Source organism: Rhea pennata, chromosome 1 (assembly GCF_028389875.1).
Source record: "Rhea pennata isolate bPtePen1 chromosome 1, bPtePen1.pri, whole genome shotgun sequence".
NCBI lineage: Eukaryota > Metazoa > Chordata > Aves > Rheiformes > Rheidae > Rhea > Rhea pennata.
This window is the reverse complement of record NC_084663.1, coordinates 30483836-30504627: the sequence shown is the minus strand read 5'-3', so window position 1 is coordinate 30504627 and position 20792 is coordinate 30483836. Positions and strand designations below refer to the sequence as shown.

Below are 20792 nucleotides of genomic sequence, written 5' to 3'. Positions count from 1 at the left end.
CTTATCCAAAGGAAGAACATCAAACTTTTTCACTGAAGGCCAGCTGCCAAAATGTAAATTAACATCTACAGAGAAATATTGGACAATTTCTTTTAATAGCAACATGACAAATATGAACTTAAAGATTGACACTACATAGAATTCTCATTGATACAAGGTGATATATGTTATATGGTAGGGCACAGAACTTTCATTTTGTTTTGTTTGAATGAGAAAATTATCCTCTTTTGACATTAATGTTACTGTTTTAGAAATATTTTGCTAGACTTTAACACTGGTGCTTTGTTTTCTCTAAATCTGTCATATTCTATACATCTAATTCGTAATACATTTCTCCTTTTCTTGCAATTTTGCATTACCACTATTGAACAACTGTGGATTTTCAGCTATCCATTAAATCTCAGATCATCATTCTACAAAAAATTGCTTTATACACAGCTCTTTCCATATCATCTTCTTCTTCAGGTACTTTGTCTTCATCAACTGAAAGTGAAAACATATTCTTGTTTTAGGTTACAGATTAGGATTTTAACTTGTAAGTCACACCTTGTTCTCGTACAAACACTGTAATACATTAATAAACACTACCATTTTATTATAATTAAAAAGATTAAGATCCAAATCAAATAATCTTTGCTGAAAAATATAGTAATTTCCAAAGCTAATTGGATTTTTTCTAGTGAGAGAATTTTAAAAACTCTTTCTGTTGTACCACAGTACTTCGATTTGATTTAATCTGGGGTTACTTGCATGTGGCAAGAGCTATTGTGAAGGAGGCTATCTTTAAAATATTACTATATTTCACGGTTCCAGTGTCTTACTTGTGTGATGTACTCTATTGCAGAATGGAAGATGGTTCTCTGATAACCAAATCTCTTAATTCAGTAAGTTATACCAGAAAGCTAGCAAAAAGAGAAAAGCATGAAGACTAACATTCAACTGTAGCTTAGCAGTGATACGGTCATGTGAGTTTCAGTAAAACTTACGAGAAGATGAGAAGTCATGCTGCTAAATCCCTCCACATACTACTGGGAACATACCTGAAAACATATCCAATGATTATTTCATGGGATTATCTAATTGTCTTGATTCTTTGATCTTTTTTCTTTTAAATTGCTAAAATATAACTGCAAGCATTGAATTACTAAAACAATATTTTGTTCTGTAATGAGCAAATCTAGTAAAAAGTATTTTAAAATATAAAATTCCATATCATAGGGAAGATCACACCAAACTTCTGAATATAGGATATCATCCTCATGAGCCTTATTATAGCTTTTAAAATTACTGTTAGCATCTATCATAATTCTGAATTAGGAATTCAGTTATTTTTTTTTCCATCCGCTCATAAAAAGAAAAAAAAATCTCTTTGTTTACATCATTTTCTGTTTTTAGGAAATGATGCTACATTTTTAAAATTCATTATTTAAATTGCCCAGAAACATGAAAAGTTTTCATAACTTTTTTTTATTTCTCATGACACCATCAGCTTTGTTCATAATGTTAATTATTTTTAGTTAAAAATATTGCTACAGCTTTGCTAAACTATAGCTGAAGTTTAATTAAGCTTTTTGTCAGCCTAATAGTTAAATGTAAACAGGAGAAATAAACCTACAATAGTTGTACAGAGAAAGAGAAGTGGATGCCTTGGGATATTTGGAGGAAAATAAACGTATTCAACAATTTGATTAGTTGATAACTTGTTTAATACCCAGTTCCAGTACATTAAATTTGTGGTTTAGGTTTCACAGTGGGCTGTGTTGTTACACACAAATAAACAATGTTTTCAAGTTGACTAAAGGCAATAGAATTATTTAGACAAAATGAAATTGTTATTTTGTAATGTATATTGAGCACTGGTTTACCAGGGAAATGGAAAGGGGTTACCTTAGTGTACGTCGCATACACACAAGCACACATACAGACACAAACAGCTGAAAGATACAAAAACACACTCTCCAAAATAAAAAAGAAAAAAAAAAAAAAAAGAAAGAAATTAGGAAAGCTTCATCACCCTGTGTTTTTTGCCAGCACTATAGAAGCAGCATTTAGGCTGAAACTGTTCTATTGATCTATCTTCAGTATTTGAGTTTTTAAAGTTTAACCTGTATGAGATGTCATACAGTGTCACAGAAGCAATCTAAATTAGAACACTAATTAGAACACATAAGAACATTGAGTGACTGGCAGTCTAATGTACAATAATCTCTCTTTATAAGAAAAAATTTTGAAGTTTTCATGTTGGTGAAAAATTAGGACTGTGAAACTGAGTTGAAGACAATTCCAGTTCTTTTGCAGTCAGAGACACAATTTGTTCTGGGCATTTTTCCCCCCTTCAGTTTACATTTTCTCTTTTTCTTTCTTCTTATTCCTTATTCTATTAACAGCATAATGGTGAAATTCTGAGCAGCTAACTGGGAAGTAAATAAGAATAGTAAGAAGATACCTTTTATGCAGTGAGTTTCAACTAGATTGCTGAACTTAGTGATAAGCATATTTCCTAAAATTCTCTCAGATGGAATGACTAGCACAACGCTAAAAAATAGATGAATATTTTAACATCATACTAGGACATCTTTATGAATTAACTTTAGGACATCTACCAAAGTTGTTATTTTCAACCTATACTCTCATAATGTATACGACTATTTGTCCAGAAAAGCATTTGCACAGAAACAAATGATATGTTGAATAATGATCTTGTATTTGTAAAGTTCCTTCTATCTTGGAATTTCATGATGTAATAAATATTAAGGAATTACCATACTGACCACTGAGGTAGGTATTATCTCTGTGTTATTTTTGAAGAAATCACAGTATGGGAAGCTAGGGTCTTCTGGCATCACTGACATTCTCAAACTCCCTCCCTAACTTTGTAGACACCTATATATCCAGAGGATAATATCCATAAAAGTCTACATGTCCTTCAAATTCAGTCTCCACCATTATCCTAACAGCACTGACCTGTTTAGTACATGTCTTCTTCCCATGTATGAGAGATATAATGGAGGTCTTCATTTATCCATACTGTCTCCTCCCCTGACCAAAGTTACCAGAAAATATAGCAGGAAAAGGTGTAGTTGGCAATGGTACTAATGATGCTAGCAATTTGACTTAATCCATCAATTTAAAGGTAATAGCTTTCATGAGGAATGTGTCCAAATGACTGTATCAGAAGGAATTTGACCCATCGCAGGGAATAGCCTCTTATGCAACCATGCGACCTGCATGCAGAGTGCTCCATCTGTCCTTCCTGAGTGGATGTTCAAGGAAGACAGAAATATTTATTCTTCAAAATACGCGGAGAGATACAGAGAGAATGATTTCATAGCCTAGCAATAACAGGTTCCTTGGGAAGAGTAGGCCTATGTCAAAGTCACTGCTCAGGTGATTACAGATTATGCAAATTCAGACTGCCAGATGGCTAGATGCCCCTAGCTCTGAAAGTATCTAGGCTTAAGGCACATCCTTTTCCTTGTCACTTCCAACCAGTTAACTCCTCTCAATGCACAAGTTGAGAACTTTAGCTGAAGGATCTAAATTTTCTAAGCTTACTGTAAAGGAAGCATGCTCAGACTTCCACTGCATGAGCAATACTCCTCTTCCACTGTCTCTGCTAGTAACATTGGGCCTCACTCAACAGCTGAAGGTTATACGTTCCAGAGAGTCTAGAAACACATATAAATTTTCAAACCATTCCTGACTTCTCAAAACATGTCTTTAAATAGATCGGAAAGTGGAAAACATTGGATATCGTTCTCCAAATTTCAATGTGGAATGTGGTAAACATTTTAAGAGTTTCACAGACTTCATGGAACTATGAATTAAAAACGCGAATGGAAGCATTATCCTTTCTATTTTAAATTACATGATAGTCAAATTTTTGTTTGGCAAGAGAAAATTTAATTTTGAGTCAGTAGTCTCTTCCAAAATGGAACAAAAAAAATCAACAAAAACTGTAATTTCATAAAAAATGCATTCTAACAAATCACATCCTGATTTGGCACTTAAAACACTGTAATATTCAAATGTAAATTTCTGGCAGGGAATTTTGAAAAATAATAATTTGGGGGATAGAAAAAGTTAATTAAATGAGTTCAAAACATGTTAATCTCTGACTTTTAAAACTATTTAAATATAATAAATAAAATAAGTTTTAGCTATAAAAGTTTCTAGATAAAATATTGACATGTTCTATTTAGAGTGGAAAGATAAATACTTCTGATACATTTTGACTTTAAAATATTTTAACTTCAAAATTTCATGTTTAATATTACTAAAATGTGATTTTTAGAGGCTGTTTCATTACAAATATATATTTCTTTGGCAAATATCAAGAATAGCTATGGTAATAATAGAATAAGATATTAAGTATAAGGTATAAGGTATTAAAGAATTTTTAAAAGACATACTACAATATGTTTAATTTCCAAGCAATGCAAAGAACTCACTCTCAATATAAAAATTTGCAACTGGTATCATGAGATACCATATTACCATGATATCATGAGATATTTCCTGGCACCCTTTTTAATGGTGAAGATAATTTTTTTTTTTGTTTTCATTTAACGTCAAAAAGTATTTGAGTGAAAGTTATAGTCTAAATAAGCAAATATCTCATAAGAAATATTATTAACATAAATAACTGTAAATGCATCTATTATATGTTTATAATCTTGTTTTTTATAGGTGCAAGAAAGATTTTTTTATAAAAAGTTATATTGCATTACTGTAAAGATCTAAAAGCAATTTACAGCCTCTCTGGAACAAGAAAACAAAACTACTGTTCACATCTTGGTTTAGTAAGATTGGGACCAGAAATCTTGAAAGTACACTCTACCAGGAAAACGAGTTATTCAGTTACCATTCTGTCAGTTCAAAAAGTTTCATTTTGATATATACACAAACATAACAGCTACCAGAACTTCATCAAATAAGAATTTAATTGTGGGACATCAGTGGTGATCACATGCATTTTCATATCGATTGTATGAATCTGACTGTCCCGCTCTGAGCCTGGGGAAGGCTATTCCACTCTAACACTGGAAAGGTTATGGAGCTCTGCACTAGAGCAGGCAACCTGCTCACAACTTCTAGGGAGGAGCACAAGCTGCAGGTAGGAGGATCCCTGTTAAACTTTGGAGACATGAAAGATTCCATGTTATAGAATGTGATATATTATTGAAAAAAAAAAAAGCAGATTTATCCATAGGAAAATATTTCTAATTAAGAAGGGTCACTAAACCATCCAGCAGTGAGATCAAAGCCACCACTACCACACAGCCAGCGTACAGAAAGAACTTAGTTTGTCTTAGACAGATTCAAAAAGTATAATAAGTGATAGAAAATACAAAATCACAATTCAGTGTAGGTATCCTGGAAAACAAATTTGTATAGGAAACATGATCCTGTACAATCACAATGTTCCTGTCAGCTATCTGAACTCAGACTGAGTTCAGGCTGCCTACAAGTCTCACATAGAAAGTAATGTCAGGATATTTTTAGGAAGGAGCTAAGAAAGTGGGGAATCTTCTGAAAAGGGTACTGAGCTGACCTTGACCTTGATTTTTTCATTTGGGTATATGAGATTCACAGAAGCAGCTAAGCTAAGCTCAAAGCAGCCTATGTAGTCTTAAAGAAATACATATTACATGTCATACCAGAGATTGTCTGACTATATGTTATTAATGGAGATGTAGAGGTTTCCAGTGAAGCGAATTTCAGGAGTGAGTTTAGAAAGTCCAAGATTCCCCTTCAGTTGTGCTACAGAAGGTGACTTCCAGCTATTCAACTATAACTATAATATCAGACCAAAGGCTAATCTGAGTCTAGCTATAACGTAATTTCAACTGCTTACTACCAATAACCAAGGGAATGAGATCCATTTTATTCAAGACAAATGCATTAACAACCTCATATGTTAAGAATTCATTCTGGTAAAGTCAGATAAAATTAGGGCCAAAACTGGGCTGTTGCAAGGATAGTGAAGGATCTCCTAAGAATTAAAACTGTTGGTGGCATTTTTATTGTAAGAGAAACAGAGGACAAGGAAGAAGACATCCAGAACCACAACTGCAAAATGAAATGACTCCTAACCATGTTCCACGAACAGTCTGCATGCTGAGAAGCTGAAACTGGGAGACTTAAAGTCTCTTATGTTGGTTATTTTGACACTGAAAGCTGAGACACATCACGAGAAATAAATGAATTTCCGTAATTTATGGGACTGGTAAACTATTTTTCTGTATTCTGCACATCCATCCTGTGAAGAAAGCATCCAGAAAAAACACCACTGGTTTCTCAGTCTCAACCATCAGAGATGCAATGAATTGGTAAGTGAAACAAAAGTGCTGTGAGCAGACCAAAACACAGACTGCCTTCCAGATTACAGTTCTATAGAACAGGAAACAAGCTTTATCAGTGTGATACAATTGCTTTTCATCCCTTTGGAAGTCCCCAAATAACCTCAAAAGACTTTGTTGTGAAGCTGCTCCATCCAAGAAAACAATGCATACTCTGGAATCAAGGATCCAGTGCTAAAGGGACCTACCACTTTCTGCCAGCTTGTGGGGTGAGATGTGAATGTAAGATGGCCCTGAACTCAATGTAGGGGCTAACATTGAGACAAGCGAACATTTCATACTTACATAAAGCAGTATGCGTAGAGCAAGCCAAAAGTCATACCTGCAGGCCATGAATCAGCTGAACATGCATATGGAACACCATAAAGTGCACAGCTACTCAGACATCAACTACAGAAAAATCTCCAACCTCATTAAATCACAACCTGTTTCTCGGAATGACTAAGGCAAACCTATCATTTTTAAAGACAGATGTTTCACTGTAATTGTAGCAAACTATTCAAGTTCCTGAAAGGTGACTAAGAGATTGGAACTAATCAAGAAAATTCAGGTAGGTTTTTCAAGTTTTGACATACACTTGAATACCACAGGATCCAGAAATGTATGGCCATTACATATGCTTCAAAACAGCTGCACAGTCACATAAAACAATGATGAAAAATTAATCCTGGTCATATGAGATAACTAGAAACTCAGGGCAGTGGCAATGAAATCAAGAACACCTCCCAAAGAGAAGTAGAGGAACAACGTCTAGACCAGAAGTATTTAGTAAAATATTTAACTATCAATAGTTGTGACATGGGGGAGTCAAAAGAAATGATTGTTAGGAAAATAGAGGGTCAACAAAATGAAGGCAGTTATAGAAGGGAAGCCATAATGATACCTCAAAAGTAGGTTGCTGGCTGATTCAAATACAGGAAATATGAAGAACTGGTGAGCACACCAAAATAGGTTGCTGGTAAAGACCATGTTCATATGATACTATATTTATTAATCACTTTTCTGGACCCATTAAGGCAGCATCATGAAATCAGTCTTGTATGCACACAGTCTGAATGCTAGTTCATCTTTCTGTAAAAAATTGTTCATAAAGGTAAGTCCAATTCCAAAAAAAAGAATGTAGAAACAAGGAACCGGACACAGGCCAGTGCTGTCTGGCTGTTCAAAATAAATAAATAAATAAAATAAAATAAAATAAAAAACGAAAAACAACACAAAACAGAACAAAACCCCCTTAAACTTACCTTACTGTAATCAATGAGATCTTGGACATTCTATGGCACCTGCACTGTACAAGTCTCCAGACACTCCCATTTGTTTAAGATAATGTGTGTGAAATTACAGGGAGCAGATAGTCATGCTCAGATTTTCCTTTTTAAGCAAGGTTCATTAAGACTGGTTAGAAGGATGTGAAAGTATAAATTTGTGGGTGTTAGACAATAAAAATCATTTGCGGTCTCTCAGCAGCAGCTTGGAAATGACAATTTCTGCAATGCCAAGTCATGTCAAATAATCTACCAGCCATAAAAGACACAGCACTGAATGCAACTAATGAGGAATGCTGAGTCTGGAAACAATTAAACCTGTCAACCATACCTCACACTACAGACATGAAAGGTATAATGCTGTCCAACACAGAGCAAATGTTCTGTAGCTTTTAATGTACTCCTTCCAGATAGATTTGGTCAATTAAATGGAAGAAACGGTCAAAAGCTTTCACAAATTTGATTGGTTCCTGGATTTCAGCTTCCCCAGTGAAAAGTTCAAATAGTCACTGTTTGCTGCCTGTTCATCAGCTAAACAAGTTCTACAGAAAAACTCACGGGCTCCTGTAAATGAAAAATTCTTAAAGCTGGCAGCAGTGCCTGAGTCTAGAAAATGAAAGAAAGGAAAAGGCCAGTTCTGAGTGATAATTTCAAGAAGCCATTCTTCAAGAGGCTGAGATCACCAAAACTACCCAAAAGAACAGGAGAGGTCCACAAGGATTTAATGAGCCTTAGTTAAAATCCTATGTAAGGTTTTATTAATCTCCAATGGATGTCCTTAATTGCACAGTTAAATGACAATTCTTTCTGAAGAAAGTAAAATTTTTGTTGTTATTACAATGCTAAATAGACTGCTTATCAGCCCTGATCTGTTAATTTCACAATAAACATTTACAAACTTGGAAACTAGAAAGAAAGTTTCTATTGAACAGATTGCTCCAAAAATGGTGTATCTGCAGTTATGCATAGTCAGATCAGAGAATCACAGAATATTTCTACACATTGACAAGAACCCCCTCAGCCTTCTCTTCTCCAGGCTAAACAGGCCCCACTCTTGCAGCCTTTCCTCATAGCTCCAGTTCCCTAGTTATCTTCTTAGCCTTGTGCTGGATGGTCCAGGAGCTCCGTACCATCTGTTAATTTATGACAGCAGTCTAGAAATAGCAAGCCACATGAAACATCCCAAGTCTAAAGTGTGATTTCCCATTTTTCTTGACCCTACACAATGCTCTTCATGGGAACAAATGTGATTTGAAAGTGCAGAGGCTGGTGGAGAGAGAGAAAAAAACTATTTTCTCTGTCTTTCCATGTCAAATTCATTCCTAAACAAGAATTGTATGAAACAGTATTAAATCAAGCCCTGAATTCTCAGAGAAAGACATCACACATTTAAAATGAACTGTAGGGAGTAGAAAATCAGTCTAACTTACCTTGGGGCTGTTGCCTTCCTAAAGTATCCTGTCCAAATAAATACAGAATTCTAGTTTGCAAATGATACCAAGCTGGGAGGAGTGGCTGATACACCTGAGGGCTGTGCTGCTGTTCAGAGAGACCTGGACAGGCTGGAGAGCTGGGCGGAGAGGAACCCCATGAAGTTCAAAAAAGGTAAGGGCAGGGTCCTGCACATAGGCAGGAATAACCCCATGCACCAGTACAAGTTGGAGGCTGACCTGCTAGAAAGCAGCTCTGCAGAGAAGGACCTGCTGGTGGACAACAAGTTGACCATGAGCCAGCAATGTGCCCTTGTGGCCAAGAAGGCCAATGGTATCCTGGGGTGCATTAGGAAGACTGTTGCCAGTGGGTCGAGGGAGGTGATCCTGCCCCTCTGATCAGCCCTGGGGAGGCAACATCTTGAGCACTGTGTCCAGTTCTGGGCTCCCCAGTACAAGAGAGAGATGGAGCTACTGGATAGAGTCCAGCATAGGGCTATGAAGATGATCAGAGGACTGGAGCATCTGCCCTCTGAGAATGGCTGCAAGATCTGGGCCTGTTTAGCCTGGAGAAGAGAAGACTGAGGGGGGATCTTATCAGTATCTACAAATATCTTAAGGGAGGGTGTCAAGGGGATGGGGCCAGACTCTTTTCAGTGGTGTCAAGGGACAGGAGAAGAGGCAATGGGCACAAACTGAAACACAGACAGTTCCAGCTGAACGTGAGGAAAAACAACTTTTCTGTGAGAGTGACAGAGCACTAGAACAGGTTGCCCAGAGAGGCTGTGGAGCCTCCTTCTCTGGAGATATTCAAAACCTACCTGGATGCAACCCTGTCTTACACGCTCTAGCTGACCCTGCCTGAACCCCAGATGATCTCCAGAGGTCCCTTCCAACCTCAACCATTCTGTGATTTTGTGAATATGTTTGGAATATCATCACCTTCTCCTTTGCATTGGAAAGAAAAATCTGAAGATGAATAATCTTCTAATAATGTCCCAGGCTATGAGTGTCATTGTGGATGAATACAACTTGATCTTTACTAACTACTCAGAAAGAAAACATTATGCAAAAAAGCAACCCAAAGCAAGCAGATCTGGCTCTCCTGGCATGTGCTAAGGGGAAGCTGCAACACTGCAGAAGCCAAGCACAACAGGAAAAAGATGTGACCTCTTTGGGATGGAGCTTGAGTGATCGTCCTTGTTAAGCCTGTTCAAAACCATTTCTGATTACAATGTTTCAATTACTTTGAAAATGAACAAATATTTTTGCCTAGTCTCTGAATTGAACCAGGCTATCTTTGTTTGAGCATTCAGATCTCAAGAAGAACTTTATTCTCATAGACAAGAATATTGTCAGAATTATTTTTCACATAGCTTTTTCATTTCTGGGAGTGAAGAATAGGATAAGAAACCATTTTGAGAAAGGCTTAGGTAGGTTCTGTGATTTTGATTTTACCAGAGGAAGAAAGCATTCAAAAACAGACAAAACCAAATCCTTTTTGGAGTTTTCCAACCTAGTTTTGTATATTACCATTCAACTCAGATTATCCTGTCCTTTAATACAAAAGATACAGAATTTAAAGAAATAAGCACAAAAGAGATTAGCTAATTTGAACCTTCAGTGCATACACTGTGAAGATTTCTGCTTACTTAACTTCCAAACTGAGGAAGAGTCAGCTGCCAGATTCCCTGTCTGATGCACTCAGTCAACCTAGGCAAGCAGGGATAAGACATTAGGTTACGCAGACGAAAGCAGCAGGTTTCAAGGAAATGTTTAAGTGCTTAACTGCTACTCAGGATTGCATGAAATGCTTGCAATACAAATTAAGTCACTTAACCTTTAGGATTCCTTTAGGACGGGCATGATCTGTAGAAAACTTAGTGTGTACAGCTTTGAGTGAACTTAAAGCAATTTATTTCCCTTCGCTGAACACATTTCAGATTTGCAGTTTCACACAGTTCTGATACAGGTTGTACCTGACTGAGTTAATCTTTGAAATTCTGCTTCCATTGAAATAAGTGTACCTAAAGGATTAGAATTCATATGGGAAAATATTCATACCAGAAAATAGCAATGCAACTTGTTGGAAAGAAAAACTGCTGACTTTCCCAGCTCAACACCTTGAACAGCCTGAAATGATGTTTTGAAGTTAACACAACACAAGCATCAGTCCTGTTAGGGTACAGTCAAATTTGCAACGCTTTATTCCACAAAAATAAAGAATTCCCTCTTCTCAACATTTTAGATATAGCATTATTGTACAAGGTAAAGAAATTGGTTTCTATTTGGGAGAACCATGTTAGCATTAAATATGACAGGAAAATATCATTTATGGTAGACTAAAAGGTATTACATAGATTACAAAAGTGTTAGTACCGATGAAACAACATAACCGAGCTTCGCAAAATGAACACAGTCATAACACACATCTTGCACAACATTTCCCAGGAAGCAGAGAAAATAAATCCATGCTCGAGGGCTTACTAAAGACCTGTAATAAATAGGTAAATAAAATATGCAAGAGTAAATTTTTTCTACAGGCAATCTCTCCTTGTATTCAAAAGGGACACCACACAGGATGCTACAGTGAAGAAAGACAGATAGGAGAGGGGAAATAAGCCCTCAGAATTTCACGTTATGAACATCTATGTCTAGAAAAAAGCATTTCTATAAAGCTTTACTTAATCAGCTACCAGGGGTATCTTGTCATGCTGCACACAAAATTTCCATCAGAGGAAAGCTTCACACAAGTCAACATATCCTGAGAATCCTCCCAGACACTACTTCCTAACTAGCTCTAATCTTTTTAGCACCATGCAGAATGAGTTCTCAGTGGGCTTAGGACCACAGCAAACATTATGCTAGGTACAAATGAAAGAGATGATATGCAAGGGATCTGTTTTAATTAGGTCACAATTTTTACAGTCTAAGAACTATCAGGAATAATTCTCTATTTCAGTGACTCCCTTAATTGTCTCTACTTGATGAAGGTTGTCATCAGCCTCTGGGCGTTTTGCTGATGGTGTCTTAATACTTTCCCTTTCAAACATTTACTTTATGCAAAGTACCCATGCCTCCTCTTTGAAAAAAGGAATCTTGCAAAGTGATCTTATTGATACAGTATGTTTAGTATGTTTTCTTTTCTTCTCCTTAGATAAAATCCAATAGTTCTTCAGTTTCAACTGGGACCTTAATCAAGACTGGACTGTGTCTGGTTTTGGCCAGTCCCTATTCTAATGGCCTGATTTTAATCCAAATTTCCCATTTATTAGCCAGTTTTAATCCATACATGTATTTTTGATCTCTAAGTAAGATATATGATCTTTAGAACAGTTCTAAAATTGAATAATTTTTTGAAAACAGTGTATGACTAATAGACATTATACTAGTATCATAAGCAAATATTATTAATTTAACCTTCTTAAAAAGTCAAAAATGAATTTTGTTTTTAATACGGGATGATCCTTTCCTTGCATTAGCATTTCATCATTAAATAATAACAATATTAAGGGTGCCATTGTGTATCACTTAATCACTTCGGAAAAATTGCACAGATAGGGTAATTCCAAAATGTAATGAAGATAACAAGAGTTTTGCCAACAGTTATAGTAGGATAGGATTTTATTCAACATTTTTTTTAGACACCATAGCAATAAGTAGAAATTAATGCCATTTTTTAACATCTAATTTTCAACATATGCATAGACATTCTATTGACAATTTAGAAAAAGAGTAAATTCACAGTTCTCCACCCAAGGTTTGATTCTGTGCCCTTTTTGTATCCACTACAGCACTGTCCTTAAATATATACATATATGTATCAGGATACATATTATTCAGTAGATAATTTAATACATGATTCTAATAAATTTAAAAAGGAGTAAGTTTGACAAGTATAAGAAAAAAATGTCACGCATAACAAATGTCTGTAAGGCTGGAGATAAATTGTCTTTAGAGGAGATAAATTTCACCCAAAATAGGTATTATTACTCCAAGAGTTGTAAGTGACAGCGAAGACCAGTGAAATATAATGATTTTTCCTCAAACTGCCTGCCAGCTGCAAAAGCATCTTATAAAGGTAAAAACATCTTTTGACTGTTTGCAATTTACATTGTAATTATCATAATTCTGATGACTTATATCAAGGAGTTGGTACGATTCACCCTAAAGTTGATGGAGTTCACGTATAATTTCAAAAAAAAAAAAAAAAAAAAAAAAAAAAGTACTCCTAAGTCATTGGGGAAAATGAACTACAGAGGACATTTTGACAAGAACTTTGGGAGTTATTGCCTTTGGGAGAGAATAAAAGAAGTTCCTGGGGATATTAGCATTGGAATTGACAGCATCATTCAGCAATATGGAAGTTATTAAGTGATCTTTCGAAAGCTTTTGTTTTTCCACTGGAAGCTGCATGAAAATCCACAAGCTAAGCTTAGCCAAGAGCCAGCAGAGAATAAAATCTAACTTGAGTTGATAGATCTCAAGGAAAGCTGAAAGAAATAAGAATGGATTATATAACTATTAACACTAAATATTAATGTCACCTTGACTTTCAACAGGAACATGACACAAAAAACTTTGGGATAGATGCATAATACAATGTATTTTTTTTTATCCTTGTATTCTTAGTGCTTCTGTAATAATGAATATTTTAGCAAAGCAGAAAAGATAAGTAAATTATAGGATGATATGATCTCAGGAAGAGATTAAGCTGCATGTATTTCATTTCTTTAAAATAGTAAAAATAGTATCTTTAAAATAGTATCATGATCATTGGATCATGAAAAAGTTTAAAGAGGTTGGATTTTGTAAACATAATTGATTTAACATTGGCAATCAAGATATCAGGTAAAGTCAAAGAATTAAATTTATTGCCAGCATAGCTTAACAGCAAAATTGGGAAGAGCTGAATAATAAACATTCACGAGATTATGTGAGCAGGACATCCTGAACAATCATTTAACAACACTTTTCACGAATCCAAACGGTAACAAGTACACAACAACGTCAGACAATGTGTTTTAACAGAGAATCTTAGTACTTAGAAAATGTCAACTATTTCAAAGGTTAAGACAGAAAGATAAAAAGAGGGAAGCAATCTAATGCACACAGGACTTTAGAGATTATAAATCATAGCAAATGGGTCTTCCTTTGTTCTTCACTTAGATGTCAATCGACTGCCAAACCAGACTGCATAAATATGTACACAGTGATAAGATTGAGGTTAGCGGCATATAAGCTCTCTTTTTTTCAAATCAGATAGCGACTGCAAGAAAGGGACAATGCATATCTTGCTGTATCATATTCAATCACACTTGTAAACTCAGAAAGACTGCAAAAACTATATTTCCCGAAGAAATAATTCAGTTTTGAGAACTCCTAACTGCTGATGAAAAATAGTATCTGCAAGTCTTGGGGAAGCTTACTTCAACTCTAAGAACCTCAGGATGAAATCTCAGAAGTTAAATCAAAACAGATGGAAACTGAAGAGAAATCATTGTTCTGTCTGAACAGATGTTCTGAGAGGTAAGGACAGATCCATCACACTACATTTAAATATTAAGAAACATCTTCTCAAGTGGTCGAAACTTACCTTTAAAAGTTACTTCCCAACTAAGCAATAAAGAAAAAAATGAACTTGCACCAACAGTAACCTGTGACTTGACTCAGTTGCATATGGTATCTAATTTAGCCAATATATTTGGAAGCTGTAAAATAATTTCATTTAAATTGAATTTCCTGTTTTTCAGTTGGTGTCCATTGCATCTCATCCTGTCACTGAGCACCTCTGTCTTCATTATCCCTCTTTCAGATATTTATATACATTTATAAGATGCACCCCTGAGCCCTCTCTTCCCCAGGCTGAACACTTTCTCTCCTCATATGAGAGGACTCTCTCCAGTAGTGCCATGTCTCTATTTTACTGGGGAGCCCAGGACTGGACCCAGCACTTCATCTGTTTTCTCATCAGTACTGGGTAGAGGGGAAGGATCATCTCCCTCGACCCACTTGCATCACTCTTCCTAATGCAGCCAAGGGTGCTGTTGACCTCTTTGCTTTAACGACACATTGCTGACCCACGTCCAACTTGTCCACCAAGACCCACAAGACTTTCTCTGCAAAGCTACTTTACAGCTGGTCTCTAGCTGGTACTAGTTCACAGGGTTATTCCTCACCAGGTGCAAGACTAGGCATTTCCTTTTGTTGAACTTCATGAAGTTCCTGTTTGATCATTTTTTTCAAATTTGCCCCATTGTCCAGATCATTAATGAAGATGTTAAACAGTACTTAGCCCCTAAGGTATACCATTAGTGACTGGCCTCCCACTAGACTTCATGCCACTGATCACAACCTTTTTAAGATCAGCAGTTTAGTCAGTTTTCAGTCCACCTCACTGTCCACATATCAGTCTGTACTATATCAGTTTGACTATGAAGATGTTATGGGAAACAATGTTAAAAGCCTTACTAAAGTCAAGATGAGCAACATTCACTGCTCTGCTCTCATCCACCAAACCAGTCATCTCATCATATATGACTGTCAGGTTAACTGAACACAATCTTCTCTTCATAAATCCATGTCGATTAATCCAAATCACCTTCCTATCTTCACATATCTGGAAATAGTATCTAGCATTATTTGCTCCATCACCTTTCCAGGGATCAAGGTGAAGCCGGCCAGCCACCAGTCTATAGTTCCCCAGATCCTCCTTCTCATTATTCTTGAAGATAGAGGTGACATTTGCTTTCTGCCAGTCCTCAGACACTTGTCCCAGTCACCATGACCTTTCAAAGGATATTCAGAGTGGCCTTGCAATGACATCAGCAAGGTCCCTCAGCACACTTGGGTGTGTCCTATGGACTTAAGTATGTCCAGTTTCTTTAAATATTTCTTAACTTGATTCTCCTCCATCGAGGGTAAGTCTTCCTTGATCCAGATTTTCTTCCTGGTGTCAGAAGCCCAGGGTCTTATGGTAGCCTTATGAAAAAAGAATAAGGTGAAGAAGGCACTGAGTACCTTGGCGTTTCCAAGTCTTGTGTTACTAGATACCCTGCCCCATTCAGCAGCAGCAGACCTACCTTTTACCCAATCTTCCTGTCGTTGCTGATACACCTGCAGAAACTGTCCTTGTTTCACTTCACATCTGTAATCGCTATATGAGCTTTGGCTTCCTAACCCCATGCCTGCATTCTTGGACAGTATCTCTATAGTGCTCTTGAGCCATCTTACCCTGCTTCCACCTCTTGTATGCTTCTTTTTTATGTCTGAATTTTATCAGGAGGAACTTATTCATCCATGCAGTTTTCCTGTTGCCTTTGCTTAACTTTCTATATATCAAGATAGACCATTTTTGAGCTTAGAGAAGGAGAGCCTTGAAAATCAATCCTCTTCTCTCCAGGACTGTGTTCCATGGAATTCTTCCATGTACCTGAACAGGCCAAAATCTGCTTTTCTGAAGTCCAGGACTGTGATCCTGCTGTTTGCCTTATTCTCTTCTCTCAGGATGCTGAACTCCACCATCTCATGGGCTCTGCAGCCAAGGATGCCCTTGACCTTCACATCCTTAACCAATTCTTCCTTGTTTGTAAGTGTCAGGTATTTTCAGTATAAGTCAGTGATATCCAAAGCAGTACACATCACACAAGCTTTCTATTAAAACCAAATAATACTTTATATAAATAATGCATTCACAGTTTATATAATTAGTGAATATACTGTATTTCACTTGCTATGATGACAAGCCTGATGCTATTCAGGCAACAGAAAAAGGTATCGTAAGAAAAATATCTCAGCTGAGATAAAATTGAAAGTTGTCCTAACACCCTATTTGATAGGAGGAGATGTCAAAGAAGAAGTTGGGAAGTTAGATTTCTCCAAGATGAAGAGTAACATTTTTTTTCGATTAAAGATTCACAACCCTGAGTCAGGATTCTAAGGGGATGCTTATTCTATGTATATGGTGTAAAGACCACTGAAACAGCTCTAGTCAGGCTGGCACAAATATATAGTGTAGTGCAGTTCCATACAGAGATAACTTGGGGCTTGAGTCCCAAAAGCATCATAAATGATTAAAGCAGCAGCAAATGAAAATACAGTTCTTCTTCTAAGTACAGTTAAGTAGCTCAGGTGCTGCATTGCCTTCGTATGCATATATTGTTTCAGCTTTGGGAACTAGCTCTGTTGGCACTAGCTCTTCACATATGTTATGTTTTGGTATAAATATAATACAAGGCAATTGTTTTTACTTTTTTCTTACATGTAACAGGAGTAGAAGGAAGTCAAATTCCCATATATACATATCCATTTACCCAGTGCTTACAGAATTCATTCAGGAAGAATTCAAGGTCAAAAAATCCCACTTAACTCATATGGAGTGAGAATCTGATCTCATATCCTTGGGGTATGTCCTAAATGCGGGATTAAAATAGACAACTGGGTTTTTGTTTGTTTGTTTGTTTGTTTAGTTTTTAAGGTATTGTGCTGTCAGAGAAAAGAAGAACAGGAAGTAACTCAAGACTAATCAACAGCCTGGTTTTGAAGACATTCTTATAGCACATCAGATCACTTTAAGCAATTTTAAATCTGGCTGCTGAAAGAATGGTGCCATCCTAAAATTGACATTGAATTCTCATTCCTGATGCATCTGTTCTCTTGCCACTGACTGTTGAACCATTGTGAGCGTATGACTAAGATAAAAATAAAATATTACTTTTAGGGCTGGTCAGTGATCATGCTCAATGTGTTTAAATAGTTATACAGTCACTTTAATTTGGCACAAGTCCAGTTCTCTGCCAAAATGGGATGATGCTTCCGGTCTCCCTCTCTCAGCTGTTTATCAGCAGCCCTAGCATAAAGCAAATTTTGAATTATAGGCAATTGAAGTATAGGAAAACTGTGCTTCCTATTGGATTATTTGATTTTTTGGGTTTATATAGAGTGATGAATGCACATTGGCATAGACATACTAGACATACTCATGATAGTCTAGTTTAGCTATTGCAGCTAAGACATGGATGAACTAATCTATGCCATCTAGATGGTGTTGACCATCTAGAATTTTGGACTTATGTACTTCTTGACATGGCTAAGTCCAATATTCAAGCCCCTGGCAAAATCCCTTTGCCATCTACTAATTGTCTGAATTCCTCTACTGTATAGTCTATATTATTATATTATTATAAAATAACAAAATAATAATTATATAATAATAATTACTATATATTATTTCTACTGTTACCCATTCATCCATGTATACTGATATCACTGACGAGCTGGATATCTAGATTACATGATATGTCCACTAGGATCCATAGGCTTGGATTCCTTCTCCCTTCTTCCTTCTAAATTGTAGGTCTGATCCAATAACCCCACAAAATATACTATGCGGGAAGGAAAAACTCTTCATATACAAGAAAATATCAAGGGATTCAACTAAAAGAGCAAAGCATCCAACCTGTCTCCCATGAATATTTAAGACACCTGTGTGAACTAGAACTTCAACAGATGAGATCCACATAGATAAGCTGTATTCTCACAACACTCACCAGGTGGATACTCTAACTACGAAGAAAATGATATGATTTACAAATATATGAAGCTGCTAGTATTGCACGTGAAAGATAAAATATAACTTTTCAAAATAGTTTTGTAAGCACTTCTAATGTAAACACTCTTGCTGGAATTTATTATAGCTTTGCTCTCTGTGAACATTTATTGAAGCGCACATTTACTTCCCTAAATGATTGCAAATAAAAGTGGTAGTGAACACACATCCTGCAAAGCAAATCACCAGCTTGCATTTGGAAGAATCACTCTGCTGTTGCATTTCCCAGCCCTCTTCCACTTCTGCTTTTAAAGACATCACTGTTCTCACTCTTCCAGTAATAAGAAATTATTATAGATTGTACACCATACCGCAGGAGGACTGACTGAGCAGAACTGCTGGAAAGTAGAACTTATCAACAGGCAGCTGTGACTGTGCCATTTACCTTCTGAGGTCGGTTAATCTTTTCATTTAATGTGGAAAAAATGTTAGGAAAGTACTCCTGGTGCCTATACACAATTTCCTTTCTCTGTCTCAGTCTCACTCACACACACACACACACACACACGCTGTTTCTTTGTTCAGCTATGGTTATGACAGTTTTCAGCTGAAATTCTCTACTGTATTATTTTTCCAGTTAAAGGCTTTTCAAGAAGAATTTCATTCTTACAGGCCAAAAACCAGCAGAAATTGTTGTCACTTGACATCCACAGAATTTCCAGGTCTTATATTATTCATTTTTAAAGTATTATTGTAAAACTAGTTAAAGGGCTTTGAAATGGCAAATCCTAGTCTTTACAGTTATCCACTGTTCTTAGCTAGTCATTAGTCTCATTGGCATTTTCTTCTTAGAAATAAATGGTTTCATTAGGAGGAAATAGATTTTTTAGCTGACTAGAATCTTTCGGATAGTAATTTTAATGTACACCTTTATTCTAAGGAGTGAGTTTCTTAAATAACATCTATTTTCTCTCTGAAAGCATGCTAACAGTCTCATACAACAGAGTCCATTAGCATGGAAATGGATTTTTTGTGTATATTTTACTTTTCTGCCACTGTATTATATTATAGCTGCAGTTATCAAAAAAGGATTGAAAAACTCTTGTTATGCTTTAGAGTGTGTAAGATTACAGCTGTTTTTCCATTGTACTTCTAATGTATGTTCTGACCAGCAGGATACTTTGTAGTAAATATAAATATATGTACATACACAAAAACATCTAAATTTTTCATATTTTAGAAACATTTTAAGAAATCAGAAATAAAAAATAAAGTATATGGCAAAAAGTGTATGAATAAATGAAAACAGCTTACAGATTAATTAGCATAATAGTTAAAGGTTAAGAATTAATATTTCAGTAATAGCAGTAGAGTGAAAACAAGTGTAGGTAGGAATGAGAAGATCACTGTGCTCACCTAGAGTTACTGTTAGTATAAAAGAGTCCTTAAAATACATATCACAGGAAACAACTGGTGTTAAGTACATAGCTACATAACCCAATAGAAGTTGTCTTTTCAGTAATATTGCTGAAAATGATGTCTAATGCAAATACAAGTTCATCTAACTCAATATTTTATTGTAATTACAGCAAAGAATCACACTAAATTGGAAAAATAGAGATGTGGTAAGGAAAAATTACTTAGCAATTGCCCTTTTCTAGCACTGATCCTTGATACTATGAAACAAATCTGGAAGCTAAACCTATCGCAAGGGCAGTTTTGGATACTCTGGAGTCTGCAGAACACAGCAGCATATCAGCTAGGTCCTATGCTGTGGATATCAAATAAATCTAATCTGGCTTGGTCACACCAAAGGAAGTCATACTCACCAAGTTATTCTGTTCCACGGATGATACAAGCAACTTTGCTGGGACCATATTGAGGCCCAGATAAACTGAACATGTTCAGGAAGCCAGGCTGATCATAGCTTTGTGTGGGGTTTGTTAGACACTGAACTAGGTGACCCGTCCTTCAACTACGACTAAAAGGAGGTGTGGTATGAGAAACACAGAACAAGAATGCAGAATATGAGCCAAGCAGATAACCGCAGTGTCTGCTTATGAGAAAATTGTATCAAGGGACATAACCAATCGCGTTAGTAGCTGGAGCGCATGCTTGTCGCTGTATACCCAATCACCGTGCTGTGTGTGTCGTGTGGACGACTCGTGCTTACTGTATCAATATATAT

General features: G+C 36.2%; 1 long non-coding RNA gene across 1 annotated transcript; it reads right to left on the bottom strand.

Annotated features, from left to right (window-relative positions):
* Positions 1–76: 76 nt before the first annotated feature.
* LOC134144577 (uncharacterized) lies at positions 77–20585 on the bottom strand. The gene is made up of 3 exons (XR_009959424.1): positions 20434–20585; positions 987–1040; positions 77–483 (listed from the first exon to the last, which is right to left on the bottom strand). It is a non-coding gene; the product is annotated as an uncharacterized LOC134144577 (long non-coding RNA).
* Positions 20586–20792: the final 207 nt, after the last annotated feature.